Genomic DNA, 24,186 nt, shown 5'->3' on the forward strand with positions numbered 1-24,186 from the left:
AGTCCCCGACCCAGTGGATGTCTTTCTCTTACCCAAAGAAGTCTATTCTCTTGATATTTCTGAATTGGGAAATTTTAGCCATAGAGTCATGACTCTTAATTTTAATCATGAATTTTAATTTGTAATAGATGATTACTCTCGCGGACTCGAGTCAGAGTTAATATAAAGCAGTCAGCCCCTTGAGTGGTTCTAAAGGGCCGGGGAATAGATATACTTTGCCTTAAATCCCACCTGTCCTTTAAATCCCACCTGGCTCACCAGGTCCTCTCTGATGGACATGCTCCAGGTCACTTTTAATTGTCATTACGCAGTTTAGATCTTGACGCGTGGAAGATGTGGAACCCCCAGAATTCAGGAATTTACCTCTTCCTGTTGCATCCTGTCTGGTGTCCCAGGCAGCTGTAGGCACTCGGACTATGCTTGCTGATTTGGGATTTCTATAGGGCTCTGAGGAAGCCTCTTCCTCCTGTTCCAGTGCAGCTGTCTTTGTGGGAAGCCCACTGCTTGTTTCTGCAGGGGGCCTGGAATGAAGAAGGAATCCGGAGAGGGAGTGGCTGGGTACTTGGAATTTCTCAGAGATCTTAGGCTTCAGGGGTGTTCCTCAGTTAAGAGCTCAACATTCCAAAATTAGTCTGCCCTGCCCCCAATAAAATGTTTTTTGCAGTTTCTTTCCCCTCACCTTGATTATGTGGCTCTTGCCCATTTTAATATGCCACCGTGCTTTTCTATTGGCTCAGGACTGTTCATTGAGTAGTTAGTAGGGAGACTCATGCATGAGGCTCAAGATGGGCCGATAACATGGTTCTCAAGCATATTCTCGCAAGACTGTCTTCACAGCCAGAAGAGTACATTTGAAAAAGCCTATTTTTCTAGGAGCAGCTCTCAGCGTTGTGGAAACACGGCCTTTGTGCAAAGGGAGGCTGGGCCTGGGCCGCGTGCTCTCTCACTCAGGACATTGAGGTTTATTAATGAACCTTAAAGGGATTACTTATTTACCAAGTACATTGGGGACTTTTTTCCCCTTTAGGACTTTTTAGGATGTGATTACTACTGGAAAGTGGGCGGTTGTCCTCAGATTTGCCCAGTCAGCATCTTGTATATGGTTGAGGGCAGTGGTCCCTCTGCACAAATATCACCTGCTGTCTGAATCCTCATGCACTGAAGCCTTCCCATTCCCGGTCCTCTGCTCAGCCAAACCACTCTCTGTGATGTTTGTTCTGTGGGAAAATGCACCCACATTCCAAGGTCTCCCAGGAGGAGTGTCAGGACCTTGGCCGCGTGAGTTGCCTGCCGTGGCTGGAGGGGAGTTCAGGGCTGCATTGGAATTGAGGGGAAAGTCCCCTGAGCTCCTAGAGCCTGAGAAGGGGCCTTTCCATCTCTTTTTTCTTTCTTTAATTAAACGAGGTCCAGAGAAGTGGTGGCTCAAGATTATCAAACTTGGAGGGGAATTTGGGCCTCTGAGTTGCATCAACACAGGGATGCTCCCATCCATGCCCAGTAGTACTCTGTCCTCACATCACTTATTCTTTTTGTTAATCCGCACCTGAGGATATTTTTTCCATTTTTTTAGAAAGAGTGGAAAGGCGGGAGGGAGGGAGAGCAAGAGAGAAAAATCAATGTGAGAAAGACACATCGATGGGTTGCCTCCCGCATGCGCCCAACTACACCCCAACTGGGGCCGGGATTGAACCCTCAACTGAGGTGCCATGCCCTTGAGTGGGAATCGAACCTTTGACCCATTGGTGTGCATACTGACGCTCCAACCACTAAGCCACACTGGCCAGGGCATCACTCTCATTTTTTTTTATGTTCTGGCCTCCCACTGGTCAGGAGACAAATGCCCTTAGTGGCCAGCGTCGTCCGGGCCGAGCCATTTGGGTTAAAACTGGGCCAAAACTGCATCATGGAATGTGTCAACTGTATTTATTCAGCTACTACTTCACAAAATGACAAGGGTGGTGTGCCTTGCCTTGTAGACAGCGTGGTGTTGGCCTTTTGGATCTTAACATTTTTGTTGGAAAATTTTAGTCTCTAGACATCTAGGTGTTGTCTTCTGACCATAAATGAGTGGTTTCAATATGAGGAAACATGAATGATGGTTCTTAGTGACATGCAACCAAGTATTTACATCACAAATTTGGAAATATTTAGCCTAAATGGAGTTGCCAAAGCTGTGTCCACTGGGGGACATCCCTGGAGCTGGAACTGAAGGTTCGAGGGCAGGGTTTTGGATATTCAGCTCACCTCCAAGCAAGAGGCTACGATTGATCATTTGTATCAGAAGAAAAGACCTGCATGGCTACAAAATGTGAGTGGTTGTGAGTGCCGCTGAAAAAGCCCTTACCCAGGGTTTTGATCGGAACCTCAATCAATCTTTTGTGTATTTTACCATCTGTGGTGAGGGAAGGAATGGCTGGAGTAGATTTCTTCACAGCCCCAGGCCAGCATAGCAGAGGCACTGAGCTCCCCCTCTGGGATCCACGCTGCCTGCTGTCCACAGATGTCAGTGAGGGACAAAGGCACTGTCGTGGGCCTGCAAGGAAGAAGTCAGGAAGCTCCAAGGCTGGGGGAGCCTGGGGCAACTTCGACCTGGGTGTGGGTCTCCCAGGGCAATGGGATGTCTTGGGGGAGGAGTGTGGGCTTGATTTGTTAGGAAGGGTGACTGATACCCAATAAGGAAAATTCTGGCTCCCTCGAGGTTTCCTCTTTGCCATGAAAGTTGTGACTAGAGCATGGAATATCTCTCTTTTTTTCCCTTCTAAGGAAAGATCAATAGAATCCCCCCCCACTACCGCTGTTCCCTGTCAGGCATACAGGACGGGATGGATGTCAGGATGGCCCCGGCCGGGCTGAGAGAGGCTGGGCTGCCGTAGCTTGTAGCAGGGGCTCCCCAGGCTCTCACCCTGCAGTGCACTCAGCATGCGTAGCGACACCACACGGAGGCCGTAACCTCTATTGCCTGTCAAGGATCTGAGGCACCTAGAGCAATGCGTGAAGCAGATGTTGTGGTGTAAGGTGTGTGGGACCGCAAGGGGGCTCTTAAGAAAGAAAGAGCAGGATCTATGTTTGCCCGCCAGAAAAGTGCCCAAGAAAGTAAAGAAAGAAAACAAATGGGATCATCTCCTATGGTCCCATTTCTGTTAAAAAAAAAAAAGAGATGAACTTGGTGTGGTTCCTGTGCTTGTGTCAATATAGACAAGACGCACAGCATCGCACAGACTCCACAGTGGTTCACGCTGGGAAGTGGGACAGCGCCGGGAGGTGGGGGGCTCAGGCGTTACTTTTTTATGATTTCATTTTTCAAAGCAAATGATTAAAGTTCAATTTGAGTGGTAGGTCGGCCTGGCTGTGGTGACAAGTAGATGCAAACATGTAATGGCTTCAAATGGTAACAGTTTGTTTCTTGATCACAAAGGATTTGGATTTGGGGGTCCTAGGCCTGGGGCTGGGGTAGCTGAGGCTCCCCGTGTCTGCGTCCTGCACAGTCCTGGTGTGGCAGCCCAGCCACCTTCACCCGTGACCCCAGCTGAGGAGGCGAAAGGTTCGTTGGGAGGGTCGAGGGCCAGGCCCAAGGGGAGCGGCTCACATGGCCCTGCCTGGAGCTCAGTTACGCCCGGGAAGAGCCGGCTGTGTGGTCTGGGATGGACAAGGGAGTGAGTGGGTTTAGATCACGGGGGACGTGCGGTAACTATTGAAATTCACACTGATCCAGTTTTTGAATTTTGTTTATTTTACTTAGTGTGCCACCTCTTAGAAGATACGGGTATCCGGCATTGGAATTAGTGTTAATTGCACATTTCAGTCCTATTAATATAATATTCCTCAAGGATCTGTTCTTTTCTTTTATTCCATGCCCCAAGAGCTCTGAAGGTTACTTTCTTTATTGGTTTTTCTTCCTACGCCACCCTCCTCTCACTCTCTTTCACTGTGGGGCCGAATCCCCGGGGGTGGGGTGGCCCTCTCGCTCGGCTGGCAGCTGCGTGCCCAGGGCTGCGTCAGTGGAGAGACTTTTCTGCTGTGCCAAAGACGGTATTTGGAAAATCCCCAGATTTTAGGATAAGGACAATTTTGAGGCCATGATTTTGTTTAAATAAATGTTTAAAGTTTTTTTCAGTGGCTTATGTTCTTAGAATATAAAAGATGTATCTTTCTGGAGAAATATTTTTTAAAAGCGTATGTTATTGGAAAATTATTGAAACAAAGTTACAGAAAAACTTACCCTTTTTGCGTAGTACCTTTCAAATGGATATTTATTATCATGTAATTTTAACTGTTTCCCATACGCTCAACTCTATCTTTTACATTTTTACTGATTTGCTCTGCCATTTGGTCCCTCCAGAGTTCCGTGGTGCGAGCCTCAGGCCCAGGTCCGGGGCTGAGCCCTGGGGCACTGAGACAGAAACGGGAGACAGACATGGCTCCTGTCTAGTGGGAAAGGCTGACTAGGGATTAATGACATGACGCTGGTGGTGAAAAGGGCAGGTAGTTTGTGGGGGGCTGAGGCTCAGAACCCGGTGGGTGCAGAGGGAAGGCCCTGGGTACGTGGCAGGTGTGGAAAGGGGTGAGTTGACTGGCAGGAGGGGCAGGGACAGGAGGTGTGGGGAGGGAGGGAGGGACTAGGTTGGGAGGGACTAGGTTGGGAGGGGTCTCCCCTAGCTGTTGACACTGGACAAGGGGGCTTGTGCCTCCATCCCCAGGGGAGAGAGAAAGAGCCAAGACCTGCAGAGAACCACTCAGTGTCTGTCCTCTGCAGATAAATGTTGGGATGAGATACTCCAACTTCAGGTTTGATCCTGAGCGGGCCCAGAGTGTTGGGGGCTTGCGGGGTCTCCCGTGAGCAGGTGGGAGCATCTGAGAACATGAGCTGTGACTAAGCTTAGTCTGGTCTGCAGGTGGACAGCTCCAGGGATTCCCTGCATGGCTCCGAGCCCAGTTTCCATGGAAGGGCCTCTAAGGAGCCCACTTGAGCCACGCCCTGCGAGGCAGGTCCCGAACTAGCTTCAGTAACAGCTGTGCCCACTGTGTGCACAGACACTGCACATCTGTGCGTCGTCTCTGTTCTGTAAGTGTGGACCCCAGCCCAGACCCTGAGGCTCCTGCTACCACCTGAAAGAAGGCAGGCACAGGGTGGCCCCCAGGCTGTGCCAGTTGTTCAGAGAGCACTTGTCTCCTGGGGGATGGGAGTTTAGCACCAAACAAGAGGGTCTCTGAGCAGCCCCTGGAAGCCCAGTTCTTCTCTCCCTTCCCGCTGCTTCCTCCTGAAAGTGCTCGCTTCCTAATTAGGAAGTTGTGCACCTTGTGAGACAGCTTGAGTTGATGTGAACTTTGGACAACACTGTCTGGATTTTCTTTTCTGTGTTGAGCTATTAATAGTGTGTTAAAGCAGTGAAACACTTGAATGTTGGTGACTCTGGAGGGTCCCCTGCAAGGGAGCCATGAGCGAGCGTCATGTCAAAAGGGCATTCTTCTGACATCAGATGAAAAGTGTAATGACTTTCTGCTAGGAAGAACCTGGCCTTTATTTGAAGTAAGTAGAGGATCATTTGGCAAGTGGTTTGGGATTTTGGTTTAAACTAAAAATAAACTAACTTCCTCTTATAGCACTGTGAACATGGTATTTGAGTTAGCTCCTCATGGAGAATTCGGATAACACTTACGTGCTGTGTTTCGACTTTGATTTCCCTCTAATTCATGGCATTTGCTAAAACATGACAAACTCTAACTCTGAGAATTTCTGGGTCATGTGAGAAGAGGAAACGTGGGTTCCGCTTTTCTTTAAGGGAGTTGCATAATTTTACTTTTATTTCATTTTTTCTCTTTTCAATAAGAAAAATTGTTTCCTTATCAGATGTGAACTTATCTCAAAATTAATAAAAGTAAAAGTAACATACTTGGAAGTGCATATGTTTTAACGAAAAGCATTGTTGCCGCAGAGTGTTTGGTGTTTTCTTTTTCCTTTGCCCTTCCCCACCCCCACCACCATCATTCACGATCAAGTTTGCTTACGAAAAAATAAATATTATCATTCATAAGCTTCCCCTACCCCCGTAAGCTTTTAATGCAGTGGTTTTCAACCTACGGAATAGGATCTAATCCCAGTAATGGAAATTCTCAACTGAATGGATCTGTGCAAAGAAAAAAAATTTTAAACTTCTCCCCTTCTCTGAGTGCCCCCACCTTGAAAATAAGATTTAATTAGCCTGGTTTTCAATTAAAAATAATTTGACAGTTTAACAAAGTCTTACCACTCTATAAAATTCTGCTTATTTGTTTTGTTCTGTGTTTTTCAGTTGCTTGGCTTTAATATGATAAATGCATCATGAATTATTTTCGTAATTGCTATAAAAATGAATGTGTCTTAACCAAGTATCACAAAATTAACAGCCAAGTAAAGATAGAATTGTACATATTGCTTTTATGATGAGGGTTGCCTTTTCTTAGAACACCTTTCAGGGTGAATTCTCCACTCCTCCTGCCCGGTCTCCAGGCGGCATCATGTTTCCCGGGCTGTGGTTGATTCTTGGGGTCCCCACTCCCTGCTTGGGCACAGAGACAGGTGGGTGGAGATTTGATGTCCTCACACTTATTAAGGTCAGGCGAGGGGGTAAGGAGCGGGAGTGGCTGGTCCCAGTGATTCTGGGGTGTCCTCAGTGCTGCTCCGGGGCTCCAGTCGGGGCTGGGGGAGGATCGGAGGTGGTGGTAGCTCGTTTCTCCGGGTGAGTGTTGCACCCACACACGTTTCCTGGAGAAGGAAATGAATATTACTTAAAATTGTACACATTCCCCTTCCAAAATGTATCTGAGTCAGCATGAATGTTAATCCACTTTAATGTGAAAAGTAATTACACTATGTGCTACTTTCTAGGAAAAAAACCCCGGTTGATTTAAAAAATAAAATCATTGTGATGGATGGGCTTCTGTGCCAGTGATTGACAGTGTTTCCTAAACTAGGGGGTTTGTTTTTGCATTTCAAACATAAAACACTTGTTCAACATGGGAAAATAGAGGGAAAAACCACCCTCACCCCCACTCCCCACCCCGCCCATTGAGAGAGAACCACGATGTGCTTCCCTTTAGTGTTCTCGCTGCTCCGGTTTTTACTGTCTGGTGATCCTGTCGCAGGCAGGTAGTTGTTCACTGTGTCTTGAAAAGCACTTGCCCTGTTAGAAATAATGTGTCCATTGAGGAAAACCGAGGCAACCTTTTCGTTTAAAAATTACTCGTAATCCCATCAGTCACATACACTTTATAAATTTCCTTGGTCTTTTTTTATATTTAAATATAAATTTTGATGAATAGTAAGTACACAGTTTCCCGGTGTAGGCAATGGAGAGACAGGCGACAGAGCTCGCAGGAAAGCCGCCCAGTGCCCTGGCCCCGAGTCTGTCTGAGCTAAGCCCGAGTTTGGGGGCCGCACGGGGAGGTCCCTGCACCTCGCCCCCCGGTCAGTTCTGAGCTTTGCTCAGAGTCAGAGTGGGAACCGGGGCAGGTCCCGGGCCCCGTGCGTCTGCGGCTGGCTTTCTGCTCTCACGCAGGACCACATGCGGAGTCTTCTTCAAAGCACCACACGGGTCACGTCACCATCTTTTGGAATTCAATGTGTGGAGGAGAAATCGGAGGCCTGCTAGGTTTTTGTTTCATGGTAGGAAACTTATATTTTCCTCCTGGATGTTTTTCTCCCCTGTATCTTGGTGATGAAAATCGTGTTCAGCTCACCGTGCTGTGGGCTTGTCTTCTTGTTTGGCCTGGAATGATGGCCCCTCACAGATGCTTATTCAGGTCGCCAACCCCATGCTCGGCGTCTTGCGTTCTTACCTATCCCATTGTAATCTCAGTGTTACATCTTCTGGCTCTTGTTAGGTGGGCACCAGGTTGCGCGATGTGGAGTGTTCACAGCTTGACCACGTGTCTGAGGTTTTGGTGGCAGCTCTACTCTGTGTGTTTTTCCATAAGAATTTTCGAGAAGTGGGGGAGCGTCTATCGGGCAGCCAACCAGGTGCTGTTTTAAGGGACCCCAGCCCAGGCTCTCTGAAGTGAGGGCGGGCGTCGGGCGGAGATTCCGGGCTCCTCGAGGTGGGCTGTGTTGCCGCCTGAAGCCAGGAGCCGCGTGCCCAGGTCCCCGAGCGCAGGAGGCGTGCTTACCGCCTGCGGGCAGGTGGGGGGTTGTAATGCGGGCTATGTCATCCAGAACACATCTGGATGGCTCCCCGGAGGGTGCCGGGCTTTCTTCAGCAGTGTCACTGTCTTTGGAGACCAGGACACAATTAACTCATTAAAATGGAATTTTTGTTAGTGTCTGATTGTTAAGAACTTCTGGGGAAAGCCGGAGGGGATGACTCCGTGGAAAACCTTGTACAGCATTCCTCCCGCTCCTGCTGACTTCTCCTGGAGCCGGTCTCTGTCATCCTTGTGTCCGGCGGCCTCCGGAGGTGCACTGACGCTGCTTCGAGACCGTCTCTGTTCTCTTTTGAAATAACGAGTAAGCTTCCAGCATTTAAATGGCTTTGCCCTCTAAGACGTAGCTTCCCGAGCCACCAGTGCCTCTGAACGGCGGGAGCTGCTGTCCTTTCTCGCTGTGAGCGGAGCGGGGATCGTGGGGTCCGTGGTGGCGGAGGGGCAGGTGCGGTCACCTCCACAGCCTCGCCTCTTCCCGGTGCTTTCCCACGAGGGCACCGACCTGCCGCTGCTCATTTCCCCCAGTTCTGTGACCTCCTTCCACCCTCAGGTGGAACCTTCTTCTCTTTATGTTTGCCCCCAATTTAAAAGCATGCGGTGAGATTGAATAAAGCAAATGCACCCAATGAGAGTTCTTTCAAAAACTGGGAGGAAAAACGGAGGCATTGATACGTGTGACATTACAAACCAGCTGTAATTTCAAACGTCCTTTTGATGTACCAAGTGGGCGGCATTGGGTGGCTGGAAGGGATGCCTGTGAGTCCTCACTGCCTCATGCATATTTATGGAATAAAATAGACTTAATGGAAAGGTAAGGAACAAGGCATGTCCCTTCCGGTCCTAATGTTCTGTGATTGGAATAATGAAATAGTTTTGGTGATTTAGGTTAAAGGTCTTCCACGTTAGCACGTTACTGTGTGACATGCAGGGCAGTGTGTGTGGGTGTGTGTGGGGGGGGAGGGTGCAGGGTTTATCCCAGGGGCTCCTACAGGGGATGTTTAAATCCTTTCTAAATCTCTCCTCCCCCTGGAGAACCATGGGGGGCCGGGAGGTGGGCGTAGGGGAGGGGAAGGAGCGGAGAGAGGGGAGCTCACATATATTCGTGTCCTGTTGCTTTCCTAAATTAGCCGCTCTTGAGTTTACAGAGCAGTAGGGGCTGGAATGAGTGCCATGTCTCAGTGTAAGAGCACAGGGGCGTTCTGTGTAATTGAGGGTGTAGACGTGCATGCCCCCTTGTGTGACAGTGGTGGGCAGGGGGTCTGTGGGGGTGCCCGGAGCCCTGATCCTTGAAGCCATTCTTTTGAATAAAGTTAGAGTCAGGGAAGGCCTAAAATAAGAACGATATTCTAGATGACAGTGTTGGCCAGCATGTCACTGGGAATGTAAATCTGTTCAGCGAAACCTGCTGGGTTATTTTTGTGTTTAAACTGGCACCTGATGGTCATGGTGTTGGGAGCGTGCCCTGTGTATGTGCCTCGTTGACGGCAGCAGGTCAGGGATCTTGTCAGAAACGAAAACTCCAGGCCCCACATGGACTGCGAGCCTTGAGCACACCTCCAGGCGAGTGGCTGAGGCCCAGGCTCCAGATCTGCCCGTGTGCTGGCTGCCGCTGAGCTGCGCTCGCCGCGTCTCCGGCGCAGCGGCCGGGGTCTGAAATAGCTTATTACAACACCGTGCGGCAGAAAAATGGAAGTGTTTTGTCAAAATGGGCACGGTAAGGAAAATGACTCCCTTCGTCAGATTTAGAAAGACTTCAAAGTGTGGGCGCTATTTGGAATGAAAGTGAGCTCCTAATTTCTGACTTTGCGTACTGGAGCAGGGATATAAAACCGCTCACTGCAGTCGGCGTAAGTCCGTGTTGTTTCCACAGGTAATGGAATGGGACTGCACACCAGCGACACTGGCTACGATCGACGGCTAGAAAATCAAGTCCAGTGTCGGTCTGTTTTACCCTGAGTGTCTCTCTCTCTCAGTAGCGAGAGAGGATGGCATTGCGGGTTTTCTTCTGGACATGAGCTGGTAGGAGGGGTCCAGCCCATCAGGTATCTGGGATCTAAGCAAAAGCCCAGAGGACAAGCAAGTTCACCACGGCTGCCCCCCTTCCCCTTGTGGGCTTTGCTGCTTGGGCTGCAGGGTCTGAGTTTGGGGACAGGCCACAATGGCCCAGCGCTGGTGACAGAGCAGTCCTGAGTACACGTGAGCCTCTGCTTGTCCCGAAAATGTCCTTAAAAGGGTTACACAGAGCCAGTGGAGTAGGTGAATGTCGTGTCTCCACTGTGACCCAGAAGAATGAGGAATGACCTTGAGATCCTTTCAGATTAGGAGAGGTTTTTCCACTACTCACAGCAGTTAGTCATGAATGACCTTGGAGCGACTTCCCCTGTTTTGCTAGGAAAGCAGGACGAATACCACATTGTTGACTAGTCTCACTGTGCTGGTGGGAGGGAAGGAGGGAAGTCCAGATGAGAACCATGGTTCTGTGCTTCTGGGACACTGCATTTCAGTTGGAATGTACACATTCACACGTGCCCACTGTGCTGGCACGGCAAGTCAGGGCACGCGGTGGGTACGTGCTCTCCAGGGCCCTGGTGCACCTTGCAGGGGTGGGAATGTCGCCCTCTGGCTGCTGGGCCAGCGTCTGAGTTGGTCGTCTTCATAGTTACTTGACCTCCCCTCACTGTCCCCCCACCTCCGTCAATGTGGGATTTCGTGCACATGGCTGCCCTGGTTTAAGGTATCGGAATGTCAGTGGAAAGGTGGTCTTTCCCCACAAGCTTGTTTACTGGGGTGTGGTGAGGTGGGTCTCGGAGGCTTTGGGGCAAGACTTATTCCCTTGGTGTCTTTTTACCAAACAAGTTCACTGAGTTTCCGGGGTGCCCCTTTCTGCAGGATGATCAAGGGGTGTGGCCCTCGGGGAAGGTGAGGCTGCCGAGCCATGTGCCCAGGTCAGGCAGATGTCCCTGTGCACATCTGGAGGTTGGCCTTGGGACAGCTTCTTGCCCTTGTCCAAGATGAATTCTAGCGATGCCGCTCATTTCTGTGTGACCTTGGGCAGTGTCTGAATGTATTAGGCCTCGATCTAGTCTGTAAAACAGGCACAACGTGACTATTCTGAAGAGGCATTGGACCAGAATGTATGGGACCAGCTGTTGAGTGCTGTGAGAATGTCCAGTTGTCATTAACGAGTGAACCCCCAAGGCAGGTGACATTGGATGTGAGTGACATCAACCTGCCAGGAAGCCTTCCTACCGCTTCATGCCCTGGTTTCCATAGAGACCACTCCTGTGCTGGTAAGATCCTGGTGACATTTTTGCTATTGGGACAAATTCCATTGTGTTCATTATAGTCCTGCATAGACATTGGCCTTGCAACATTATTATTACTTGGAAAAATAATAACGAGGTTAGACTATATTTTTTATACTTTGTTGCGGTGGATGGCATCAGTAGCCACAGGTCGTCTGTGGCATCTCTCTCTGTTTTCATGGTTTCCCAGCAGCAGAGTGAAGCTCCAGGAAACAAAAGCATGCTGGACCTTGTTGTGACTTGAGTGGCATGAGAAGAATTATTTTTAAAAAAATTTTATTTATGTTTAATCCTCACCAGAGGACATGCTTTCCATTGATTTTAGAGAAAGGAAGGGAGAGAGAGAGAGGAACATTAATCAGTTGCCTCCCACTTTCACCCCAACCGACTGAGCCCAAAACCTGGGTATGTGCCCTGACTGAGAATCAAACCCGCTGCCATTCAGTATATGGGCCACACCAGCCAGGGCGAGATGAATTTTTTATTTTACAGGAGAAATGAGAGGGGTGCTGTGTCTTCTGCTTCATATTTTTAGGGACATGGGACCCTTCTCACTTAGGCTGGAGATGGTGTTACCCTTAACTCAGGGGGGAGAGTTCAGAATAAGACATGAGCATCACATTTTAACTTTGAGATGGCCCAAGAAGTCAGGAGAACACTGTTCCTTCCCAGTGGCCAGGGATCTGTATTGAGGACATTGCGCAAAATAACCTCAAGATTTAATCAGAATCTGCACCTTGAGAGGCGATGCCTTGGTTGGCAGCACTTTCCACCCGAGTGCTCAGTTGACTTTAAATGTGAGAACCCTGGAGACCTCCAGCTTTCTAGTTACCTGGGTGAATAAGTGCCAGAAACACCCAAATGCCCCTAAACCTGGAACTCTAATCTCACTGAGTAAATTTTATTACCAAAATGGGATGTCAGGGGACAGAGGAAATAGCTCCTCGACCTGGAATGACCCTTTCTGTGACTTGCAATCCAGCACTGCTCCTTCTCGGAGAAGGGGGTCTTTAAGTTTTGCTTCAGGTGATATATTTATTCACATTGATGTCTTGTTTTGCAAGTGCTGTGCTTCGGAATTTAAATACGTAGGCTAAATTGTCGGGTACGATTGAATTGGTACTATAATGTTACTCTTTGCAAAGCCTTTTGGTTTCCCATTAGGATTATTTACCTTTTCTTGAGTTAACTGAAACAAAATCAGCTGTCAGTATGAAGCAGCACCTGTATAGTTAGGGTGTCAAATTATACAGCATTTTCCTAAATGGCACATGCTCTCTCATCAATTTTTGAAATTCATTTATTCATCCAGCATGGATTGAATGCTTCTGCCCTGGTTCCCTAGTCACTGTTCACATATATTTTTTAAAGAGTTTCCTTTCATTGGCTCTGAAATGAGGATGCATTTAGAATTCGGCTTAGAGATAATTAAGCACGATGCTTTTACACAGCAGTTATGTTTCCATTTTTGCTGGAAAATGCCTTCTCAGCCTGGGCACCCAGGTGACGTCAGGCCGTTCTTGGCTGGTGCACACACGCTCTTCTGCCTGCTGGACTCAGGGCTGTGTCCCCACAGCGCACTGGGCGAGGGGAAGGTCACGAGTTATCTGCCTTTTCACTTGTGAAGGGATTAATCCTTGGGCCAGAGCTGTGGTTATCTCCTACTAGATTAGTTATCTCTTTTAGTTAAATCTCCCTTGTTAAGCTTTGGAAAAGAGAGATAAAATGAACTGGACAGTGATTTTGTCTTTCTGAGCAGTTGAAAACATGAGAACCCAGGCATTGATAGTTGGCTCTTTGAACAAGGATCCCTCAGCAGGTCTTGGGTAATGGGGGTGGGTGTGGACGTTGCCCTTTGGGGAGAACTGTTAACCTGTTACTTCTCTAAGGCTTTTTTTTTTTTTTTTTTCGTGGAATCCTGAGTCCTCTTAGAAGCACAGCCCCGTGTCTTTGGTGAAACGACAGACTTTGGGGTCAGGTGGTGACTTTTTCCTATCACTGCCTCGTTGCCTCAAGCACCCAGGAGGGACATGCCTCCTTCCTGGGATACTGTGACTTAAAAGAAATATGTCTTTGCTCACCATTCACAATTCCTGGCTCACAGGCCCCAGAACTCTAGGAATTTCCTGTGTTAAGAGTGGCGTTTTGTTATGTTAATGAGGTGGCTGTGGACACTACCTTGTGATTAAGGGACTTTCAGTCCCACCGCAGGGCTCTAGGGGGAGGAGGGGGCTGCAGGTTGAATCTGTTGCCCACGGCTGATGATGTCATTAACCACGTCTGTGCGATGAAGCTATAAAAACCCTGGAGGGTGGGGTTATAATAAACTCAATCTAAGTGCTGCCTGCTTTATTTCTGTAATATCAGTTTCCCCTGGGTACAGACACTGAGAGCTGTGTTTGAGTTCTCTGTGTCCCCGGCCACGTATCCGAGCACCGTTGAGTGCCCCACCCCTGGGACTGATGAGGGTCCCTCGTTGCTTTTTCTGTGGCGCTCTTTCACCTAACCGAGTCCTGGTGGCATCTGCACCTCATGTGCTCCACCGGACTGTACGTTCCTCAAGGTCCTTCAGAGTCGGGGTCACCTGCTGATCCCGCTGGAGTGCTGGACAGAGTGGGTGTCCCATGACTGTGCCGTGAACAGGGACCCCGCTGGTCCCTGCCCTGCTCTGGGCCACCTGTGAGGACCGGGCCTCGCAGGGACTCCATTGGTGCAGCACCCAGGCTGCCTTGACTCCAGACGCCTGCGAGGTAGAGGCTGGCCCGTCTCAGCGCCTGACACCGTCCCTACCATTCTCCTGACAGCAGCAGGCCCGTGACGTGTGGTCATTTCCCTCATCGGTAAAAGAACAGGAGATGCGCAGGGCGGACACCTCCATCCCCGCGTAGCTCCTTAGTGCCATGAGCACTCCGAAGACTGGCCTGACCAGCTCCGTGAGTCAGCTCGGGACTGGCAGCTTGGCTCCCGCTCGCTTTGTCGGGGCTGAACCACCAGCCCCTTCGCCTCTACTTGGGCCCACCTGTCTGACCGTCCTTGAGACTGTCGGTGTTTTCTGTCTGTCAGGGAAGGGCAGAGTTCACTTAACCTGTGTAGGACGGGCTTTCTGGACCTACAGAAAATGGGTTTGATGTCTGGAGTTGCTTTACATTAACGGCCTGTGTGGAAACAGCTGGGAGATTGGGGCATATGTCTTCAAGATGTGTGTGCATACTTTTTCTTTGGACTAACCTCTTTTTATTACATTAAATCAGGAAGAACTAGCCGATGCCTATTTCTTCAACATTAGTGCCGATTGTCCCCCGCTTACCTGAGGCTAGAACGGTTGGTGTCTGCCACCAGTTTGTGTATCAAGGACTGTTACCAACGTGAATTCCTGAGCAGATTCAGTGAGACCGACGGTTGGCCTCAATCGTGTGTGTTTGTGGCTGTTCCTGGAAAACAGCCTACGTCTGTTTAAATCCTCAAGAATTTGGTGTCAGTGTGAAACAGAGATTTAAGTAGGTGGCTTGTTGAGGACAGACTTTTGATTGAATTAGTTTACATTATGAGTAATACTCTCTGGTGCCCTTCAGAAAACTTTAGGAAGTTGATGTATCCTGAGACTCTTATTAGGGAGTCTAGTTTTTGGGTGGTTTGTCCTTTCTACGTGACTGTAAGCAGTGTCTGCACTTGAACCAGCGTGAGCTCAGTGCCGACGTGCTCACCGCCGCAGACGCTGACCCCGCATCCCAGGAAAAGGGGGGTGGGGTGAGCATTTACACCGAAAACCTTATCTCCAGTGTCCCTTTGAACTTGCACAAGCTGCTATCTCCGTAAGCAGAGCTGCCAGAGCACATGGCTTGGTGCAGCGATTGCATAAGGCGGGTTAAAAATAACAAACCATCGTAAATCTCAGACTGATAAAACGTCAGGCGGGGCTAAGAGAAATAGGAGAGGAGGCATTTCTTTGCATTTGCTATTAGTGTGAGGTTGGAGTATCTAAAAGACAACACTTATGTAGATCCTGAGATTTTTATTAGCATTTACCCTAATAAAACGCTGCTAATGCGACTGCTAGAAACAAGGCTGCCCAGATGGGAAGGCTTCCTTTTCTGTTTGAGCACTGGGGTGCGTCAGTGTAGGTGTAGGTGCTCCTCACCCGCACGTTGAGGCCAGGCTCGCCTTAGGGATGTGGAGACGGGAGGGCTTTCTAGGAGGCCTTCTGGAAGGAGGCCTGTCAGGTGGGACAGGAGGGTCATCCTTTCCACAGACGAAGACAGGAGAGAGCACCTTTAAGAGCTGTTTTTGCCTCTGCTGTGGGAGTTGAAAGCATTTCCCCGCATTGACTGAGAGACATTCTTTGTCAATGAGAGTGCCAGCCTTCCGGCTACCAGGCAGGTCACCCCTATGAGCCAGGCACAATGAGATCCTCTATTGTTTGGTGCCCCAGTGGGTACAGTAAGTTTTTTTTCATAGTGGTTGGAGGTCAGTTTTCTTAATTCACCCTATTACCATGAGAAGTTCCAGAGTTCAGCAGTTTTTAAACAAGTCTTTGCATTTTGTCCCCTGAGTCCACTCCGGAGGTGGGTCAGCGGTGGCCAGGGGTCCAGACAGCGGCGTTGGGCAGGTGAAGCTCTGTCTTCTCCAGTAAACCTGCAGTGAGCAAGGCGGGAGGAGCACCAGGTGCCCCAGCTACCAGAACACCTGGGTGTTTAGTTTGGGAAAATGTCGTTCCACTGCTGGCAAGAAACGGCAGACCCTTTGTTTAATAGTCTCACGAATGAGAGATTTATCAAGAAAAGGGGCTGGGTGCATCTCCTTCACATAAGGGCTGGTGCTGGGGTCCAGTTTATCTGCACAGTAGACTTGCTGTATGTTGTTTTAGCCCAGGGAGCATAGAGCCAGGCAGGTACTTTTGTTTTGTTTTGTTTTTAGATTAAATTAAAAATATTTTTTTCAATTATAGTTGACATACAATAGTATATTAGTTTCAGGTATACAGCATCGTGATTAGACATTTATATGCTTTACAAAGTGATCACCTGGCATCATACATAGTTATTACTGGCTATATTCCCTACACTCTACATCCCTGTGACTATTGTGTAACCACCGATTTAGGCTTAGTGCTTTCTCTCTTTTCACCCAGTCCCCTAAACCCTGTCCCATCTGTCAATCATCAGTTTGTTCTTTGTACCTATGAAATCTGCTTTGTTTTGTTTGTTTGCTTTGTTTTCCCCCACATATAAAATGTGGAATCATACGATATTTTTCTTTCCCTTTCTGATTTATTTCACTTAGCATAATACCCTCTAGGTCCATGCATATTGTTGCAAATGGTAAGATTTCATTCTTTTTTTATCATTACTATTCCGCTGTATATATGCACCACCTCTTCTTTATCCAGTTGCCTATGGGTGGGCGCTCGGGTTGCTCCCCTATCTTGGCTTTTGTAAATAATGCCGCAGGAACGAGATCTTGTTGAATGTGCCCTCTGGCGCCTGCATCCCATCCAGTTGGTAGAAAGACTCTCAGTGGAGCCTTTACCCCGTCAGAAGGGGAGCAGCGCTGAAGCCGATGGAAAAGCGCCGAGCACATGGCGAGCCCACGGGTTCCAGCCAGGGGTCAGCCCTGGGCGCCCTTAGGGTAGCCTGGTGTCAGCTGGGGTCAGTTCTGGAGCTGGGCTCAGGCTGGGCAGTCGTGGCAGCTCCAGATGGGATAGTCTTCTGGGCAGCCGGTCGAGAGGCCTGTAGTCAAGCATTTTAGTGAAACTCGAAGGGTTCCTGTTGCTTCCATCGGACAGCCAGTACCAGGCCCTGGGTAGCGCACAGGCTGGCGGGATTTAAATTTTAACTTCTCAGTGCTTCTGCAGTGACGGGGTTGGGGAGGCAGTCGTGTGGCATGAGGAATGGCATTCGTTCCACCCCATGGGCTTCTGTATTGTGGAGCTGTTAGTCAAATTCCTTTCATAGAGGAGCACATGTCCTCCCAACACCACCACAGGAACGCGAGCGCGTGGGGAAGTGGCCGGGGCCGATTCCCTCCCTCCTCCAGCCGAGCGTGTGGGAGGCGCCGCTCCCTGGGTTTGAGGGGCCAGCAAGGGGCACAGGTGCACTTCAGGCGGGTCTGGAGTGAGCCAGCCTCGGTCACGGGGCCGAAACGTGCTCGGAGTGTTAGCCGTGCTCTGTGGGAAAGGATTCAGCACCAGCGATGAAGAGCCGGCCGTGCGTGCGAGGAGGGCGTGGAAACAGGAGGCCTGGGGGCTCCTGGTGTTACCGTGGGCGTGGGCTGCTGGCCAGAGCTGCAGCTCCTTTCATTTCACTGCCCTTGAGAGAGAATGAACGCGAGGCTACTGCAATTCATTGCATTTTAGAATAAAGTGTTGTATTAAAAGTGCCCTAAGAAATGAAACCGTCTCTAAGGTAGATCACACTGAAGTAGAGTGAGTGCTTGTCCCCTGGAAGGCACTTCTGCACAAGCAGTTCAAGTTCAGCTGAGCCAGTGGGAGCCTAGGTCTGTGTGAGCAGGTCAGGTGGATGCTGAGAAACGGGCCGGACGTCATCCAGAGCACGAATTTTGATCCTGCCCCGGCATGTTCCCAAGCCTAGTGCTGGTCATAACCACCCTTCTGAGAAGGTGAGAATTATAACTCACCCGGTCCATTGCCAGTTCTTCATTTTAATTGTTACCTCATTTCAGACCTGGCTAGACGAGGGAACAATACGTGTTTTTAATTACCCACCTGTCTGTCCTGAAAACCGTTTCTCTGTTGCTTTACAGCATGGCATTGTCTATTTTACGAATTGTTATTCTTGAAATCCTGTGCTTTCATATACTTCACTGTGTTCTGTCCCATGATACTGGTTCTTCCCAGCTCAAACTTAAAAATAATCTTTCATCATACAGTTTTTAAAGGTAACAGTTTCTAAAGGTTTCAGAAGTCTATTGGAATGTTGATCATTGAATACTGGTGGTTTACTTATTGGAAAGTTACATTTTAAATAAAGTATTAAAGTAGAAGTGATACTTTGATTTTATTATAGATCCATATAAAAATATTACAATGTCTTCATACTTATATGAGAATGTATATGATTATCTAATCACTAGGCTGTACCCCTGAAACTAATAAAAAATAATATTGAATGTAAACTGTAATTGAAAGTAAGTTTTAAAAAGGGGAAGAAAATTTAGGAGCCCCAAGCTCCTTTGCAGATACTACATCAGAGCACATCACTGGGGAACACATCTGGAAGTGTTACTCCTTTCCTCAGTTTTAGGCATATCTTAAGGGGTTGGCTGGAGAGTGGGTGTTTACGTTGAGTGAATGTTTGATAAAGATTTCTCCCATTGTAAAATTCATTTTTTAAAGAGTCTTCTGAGTTTCCTGTAAAGGTCTACTTGTTAACGAATACTCTTGTAAAAATGTTTTAAGAGCTTTAACACCTAGAGGTGCTAACTGTCCTGCTCTGTGGTACAGTTATTAGTTGTTACAAAGTGACACATTTAAGCAGTATTAATAACTGTATCAAATGTGATCTCAAGTGCCACTCTTTTTGAAGCACAATTGAGTCCCTACAGATGATGTATTAAATCCCTACAGATTTAATTAACATGGAGATTGCTATGAAACTATAAACACCCCAAGAGTCCAGGATACTCACACTATGCTTCCTCTAAAAGAGGAGAAAAGCAGTAAATACAAAGTATCAAAGGTAGGGCATTTTAAAAATTATTTGAGTTATTTTAATAATCAAAATAACTGAAACAGTTTATTTGCATTATTTTGATTAAATTTGTAGTGATTGAGAATTATGTGAATTGAAGTAATTCATTTTAATTAATAACATATCAAATACATTTAATTATTGATCTGAATTATTTGAATTAATTATTTGGCCCCCCTAAGAAGACTTAATGTTCTTTGAGGGCAGGAGCCCCTCTTGTCTGCTTCTGCATTTACCGCAGCACCTTTTCCTGAAGGTTTCCAGGTGCTGTGATGACCCTACAGTGCAATCCTACAGGATGTAGGAGAAAATCTAGAACATTTGCCACAAAAACATCATCTCATCCTGAACCACAAGGTGGATGAGCCACCAATGCCTCACTTTTTGGGTATATGTTTAAGTGTGAAACTAATGGAAAATTTTCACCTTATTTTTAAGGCAAGGTTAAATGCTTATTATGAACTACTGCTTTTGGTATCAGATATTAATTTTTTTTTCAGTAAGATCATCCACATACGATGGAGAAAGAGCTTGTCAGTTCTGTATCTCTGGTCTGAAGCAGATCAAAGAGGTCTTATTAATTATTCATTATGACATTTTGCATGTTATTTTACTTTTTATAATTACCAGTCTGTATAATTAACCTTTCATTGAGTTGAAGTGCTTAACATTAAGTATGGCTATAATTACAACTATTTAAAAAAGTATATGGAAGAATTTAAAAATCTTTAATTAGAAAGAAAACTGTCCCCCCCTGCCCCAGGTCTATAGTGAATTTTTTTAATTTTTTTTTTTTTGGTCAACAAGTATCTTTAATTATTTAAACAAAAAGATAAAAACCAGAAAAGCTGAGCGATCGGTAATGTTCTGACTGGTGATAGTTGTGCAGTTTCATGAGCCTCATGTTTTGCCTCTTGGGTTAGAGACGTGGTCTGAGTCCGTGAGCATTTCTGATTCTGTAACACACATTCCTAGAGTGCAGAGATGGTTCGGTCCAGCCTGGTCGTGCTGTGGCTGAGAAGGCAGATGGGCATGGCGCGGCCCCCTGGGGTTGCTGAGAGGAGCGCACGCTGCCCTCCCCGGGAACGGAGCGGACATGCCAGGGATCAGCTCCAGAGGGTGGTTCAGCTGGCACAGCGACCGGCCTCCTCCTGTCTGCTCAGTGCTCTTCCTATTACACCGTAAATTGGGAAGAATTCAGTCCAAATCTAATTCAAATGGACGAGATTGGGAATAGCACCGAAGACATGAGAGGTGGTTTGCTTTCTGTAAAGTATTCTGTCTTAGCAAATAGCTCTTGACAGGGAGTCAGTCCCCTTCCTTGAGGACACCTCCTGCAGGTCTTAAGCAGGAGCCATGGTGACTCGTGTTTGGTGACCTTCAGGCTGTAACCCAGCGACGAGGCCAAGTCTGAAGGGCAGTGTGGTGCCTGTTCAGTGGGGCTGATGTCACAGAAACGGTAGACCTGCTTCTGCATTGTCAGGTTTCATCCTCAAGGGCGGGTTCCCTCGGGTCCTGCCCTGGAGGTTTCTGTGTGGGGCAGCCGCCCCCTACCCCATGCTTACGGGACAAACGGGGACTGCTCTCCGGTGCCTGGGCTCCACTCTCCGTCCTTGCAGCCGTGGGCGGTTCTGTGCCTGCGTGTCTCTGATCCTGGGGAGGGCTTTGGAATGAACCTGAATCCTGCTTCGGCCCTTGGAGAAGGGGACAGTCACAGCCACCTCTTAGGGTTATTGTAAGAATTCTGCATTACTTGACCACTCAGAGTACCCAGCACGCGGCCGGTCTGAGAGGGCCTTGGCCTCGTCGGCCTCTGCGGCACCGCGTGGCGTCTCCCACAGCCCATTTCTTCTGTTTCCCTGCTGCTGCCACATGTCAGATCGCCACATGCTTTTCCAGCGATGAGCATATGGCAAGTCTCTTCAGGCTCTTATCTAGCCTGTGCTACACGGTGGTTGCCCCGATCAAGCCATCCCCGGGACCCAAACCCACAGAAACAAAAACCAAATCTCTCGTTAAGCTGTTCACAGCCCTCCGAGCCCGGGTTCCACGGATCTTCCTCATCTGCCTGTGGCTCAGCTGTTCCAGCTGCAGCGATCTTGATGCCCAGGGCCGGGGCCACTGGGAGGTGTCTGGAGACATCTTTCAGCTGTGAGAGAAAATTGAGAGTGACTTAAAGAACTCCTGGTACAACGAGTGACATAATTAGCTCTGCCCTTCATGACAGGAGGGCAGAGCCAGAGGAAGGACATGAGTCTGCTATTGATCTTATTTCCTATGAATACCTCATAGGTGAATGGCATCTGTAACTGCAGAATAAATACAAATTGGTCTTGGGGGGTGATGAATATATTTGTTCAGGAATGGCCCCAAATGAGAGTTCTAGTGAAAGAACTAAAATGGGCATTCTGGCCCTGGCTCGCCGTCTGTGTGACCTTGAGCTGTCCTATTCTTTGCGAGGTGCAGCTTCTTCCAGTTGGGCTCAGCCAGCTGCCCTCAGAGCTCCTGTTCCGCTGTGGCATTTTCTCCACCCCTGTATCCATCCCGTCTTGAACAGGTCAGGGTGCAGCACTGAGACTTTGGGTGCAGTGCTGAGCCTCGTTAATCTGGTGGAGCCACTGGGTGGGCTCAAGGGAAAAAGGAAAGGAGAAATCAAAAGTGCAGGAACAAAAAAGGAGCCCAGAAATGGAGATGCGCTGACGACAGAGAGGAAGATGGACAGTAACCATTTCTCCAGGTGGTGCTAAACGGGATGGATGCCCCTCTCCCGCTCTTACCCCATCCTGTGGGGTCCCTGCCTGCAGGTGGATTTAATAGAGTTCTGTCAGGAGGGGCGGTTCCAGGTGATGCCCTGGAGTTGATCCTGGCAGGGCTCTGACGCCAGCTGCTCTTCACTAGCCGTGTGGCCTTGGGAGGTTCCTTGGCCTTTCCTTGCCTCTGTTTTCTCATCTGTAAAATGGGGATCATAATGTATCTCAGTCACAAGGTGGTTATGAAGGCCACCGGCTACTCCAAACAGTGCTTAGCACATGACAGGCACTCAGAAAGTGTTAGCAGTTATTAATGCTTATGTGGACCTGACTGAAGGTTAATAGGATGGAAATCTGTGGTTCCTTATTTATCTTATTATTTCATTTATCCATAGTTTATTAGCTTTTTGAAATTAATTTTTAGGTAGATTTTTTTTTTGAATGAATCAAGTGATTTATCATATATTTCATTAGATGCAGTTCTTCTGGTTTTCCAGTTTATGAAAATCTATTTTGACATGCCTTTTATTGACCCCTTTCAAAGAACTTCAGGGGTAATCTTCACTGTTTTATTTTATTACTATCTAATGCCATATCCTTCAATAGTTCTTTTAAATTAAAAGGTTGCCATTAAAATTTTTTATTATATACAATTTCAGGTTAATTGTCCTTTTTTAATTTTAATTTTAGGCAACTCTTCCCCATTTATAAATAATCAAAAAGATTCACTACAACTCTACCTATAGGTGGTGGCGTTTGTATTTATTTAGACGCATTAAGAGCTCACAGCTGCAGTCGCCCTGATGGAAACTAGGTGTGCACGGCAAGTGTGCATGAGGCCTTGCCCGGCTTAAAATCTTTTGCAGGTTTAGGAGTAATTTTTTTTCTGTTCTTGCCCAAGCCTTCTCATTCTTGTTCATTACTCTTCTCCTTTTCTAGCATTTGGAAGCTGTGCCAAAAATGCTTGACAATGTTAGGATGTCTTATCTGGTGCTGGCAGCTGAGGCCACACAACAGGCTAGACGTCGCTTAGCCCACAGGCCCAGGCAGAGCCCAGCACCGGAACGGCCTTCCCAGCGGAGCAGAGCCAGGCTAGCTAAGAAAGCCCTCTGAGCAATGTTTAATCTAGGAATCGGCTACTACCAACTGCCCATTTTTAGAATGTGTTTAAATTTCGACATGATTTTTCCTCCGTGCTGAAGCTAGTGTGTGGACTGTCTCTTAGTCATTGTCATGGGACTTAATGTCAGTTTGACTGGAACCGGCAGATGTGGGAATGCCGCCCGGAGTCCTCGCCGAGCAATTCCACCGGCTGCTTGGCCCGTGGACAGTGGAGGGTTTGTTGTCTGCCTGCTGCAGTGGAGTTCAAGTTGTTTTGTAATTGTTAGTGTAAATAGGGACCAGCTAAGAAGCGACTGTAATTTAGACTGACATGTTTTTATTTTAATAATTGACATCAGGAACCTGGATCTAAAATGCAAAAGTGCCACCTCAGGTCACCTTTCCTTGGTGTCTGCCTGGAGGTGGAGCTTGAGTTTTACTACTTTTGGTTGTACTCTTGGAAACCCTGAGAGGGCTAAGGTGGGGCTGCTGGCCAGGCCTGCGGGGATGTGGGTCAGCCGAGTGCACTCCGGAGAATTTCCAGGATGCTGGAAGGGCCTTCGGGCTTTATTTGCGCATGGGGACCCAGGGCTCCTGCCCAAACGCAGTTGTTTCTGGCTTTGTATTGTCATGGCAACCCATGCGCACCTCCATCTCAGCACCTTTGCATTGCCTGTTGGTGCTCACTAGAGCGAATGCTTGCTAAGGGTGTGTTCAGTAAACCCTTTACTGCATAAGTTACTTAGTTATTTTTTGTTTAAAGTATTTATAAACGGGCTTTGTTGAGGCTTTACGGCTGACGTTGGAGGCCCCTGAAACAGGCTTGTGCGCAGAGCTGGGAAGATGTGCTGGGTGTGCGCTCCCCCGACTTCTGCTGGCAGGACGGGTTCAGCTGGAGTGGATTCCAAGTCACTCAAGGATGCTCTCCTTTTGCCTCCGTGTGCTATAAAAATGCAATCATGTTAAAATTTAATACGGCAGTTCTCTGTGCCTTGTGAACGTGGTGCCCACTAAGTGGAAAAAAGCCGTTTTCAAATGGAGCTGAGTAGCCAAATCGATAGCTCGGTCTTTATCTCGCGTTAGAGCTCTGAGGCTTTCAGGAGCTCCTTCGTGTTTGCGATTTCATCTCTCCTCACGGCCCTTTGGAGG

The 24,186-nt window shown here is 48.1% G+C and overlaps 1 protein-coding gene across 2 annotated transcripts in view; it reads left to right on the forward strand.

The window, feature by feature from the left end:
* Positions 1-24,186, forward strand: part of DIP2C (DIP2 acetate--CoA ligase C (putative)) — a 367,574-nt gene that overhangs the window by 26,359 nt on the left and 317,029 nt on the right. The gene's annotated exons all lie outside the window — the stretch shown is intronic.

Source organism: Miniopterus natalensis, chromosome 1 (assembly GCF_054644295.1).
Source record: "Miniopterus natalensis isolate mMinNat1 chromosome 1, mMinNat1.hap1, whole genome shotgun sequence".
Lineage (NCBI taxonomy): Eukaryota > Metazoa > Chordata > Mammalia > Chiroptera > Miniopteridae > Miniopterus > Miniopterus natalensis.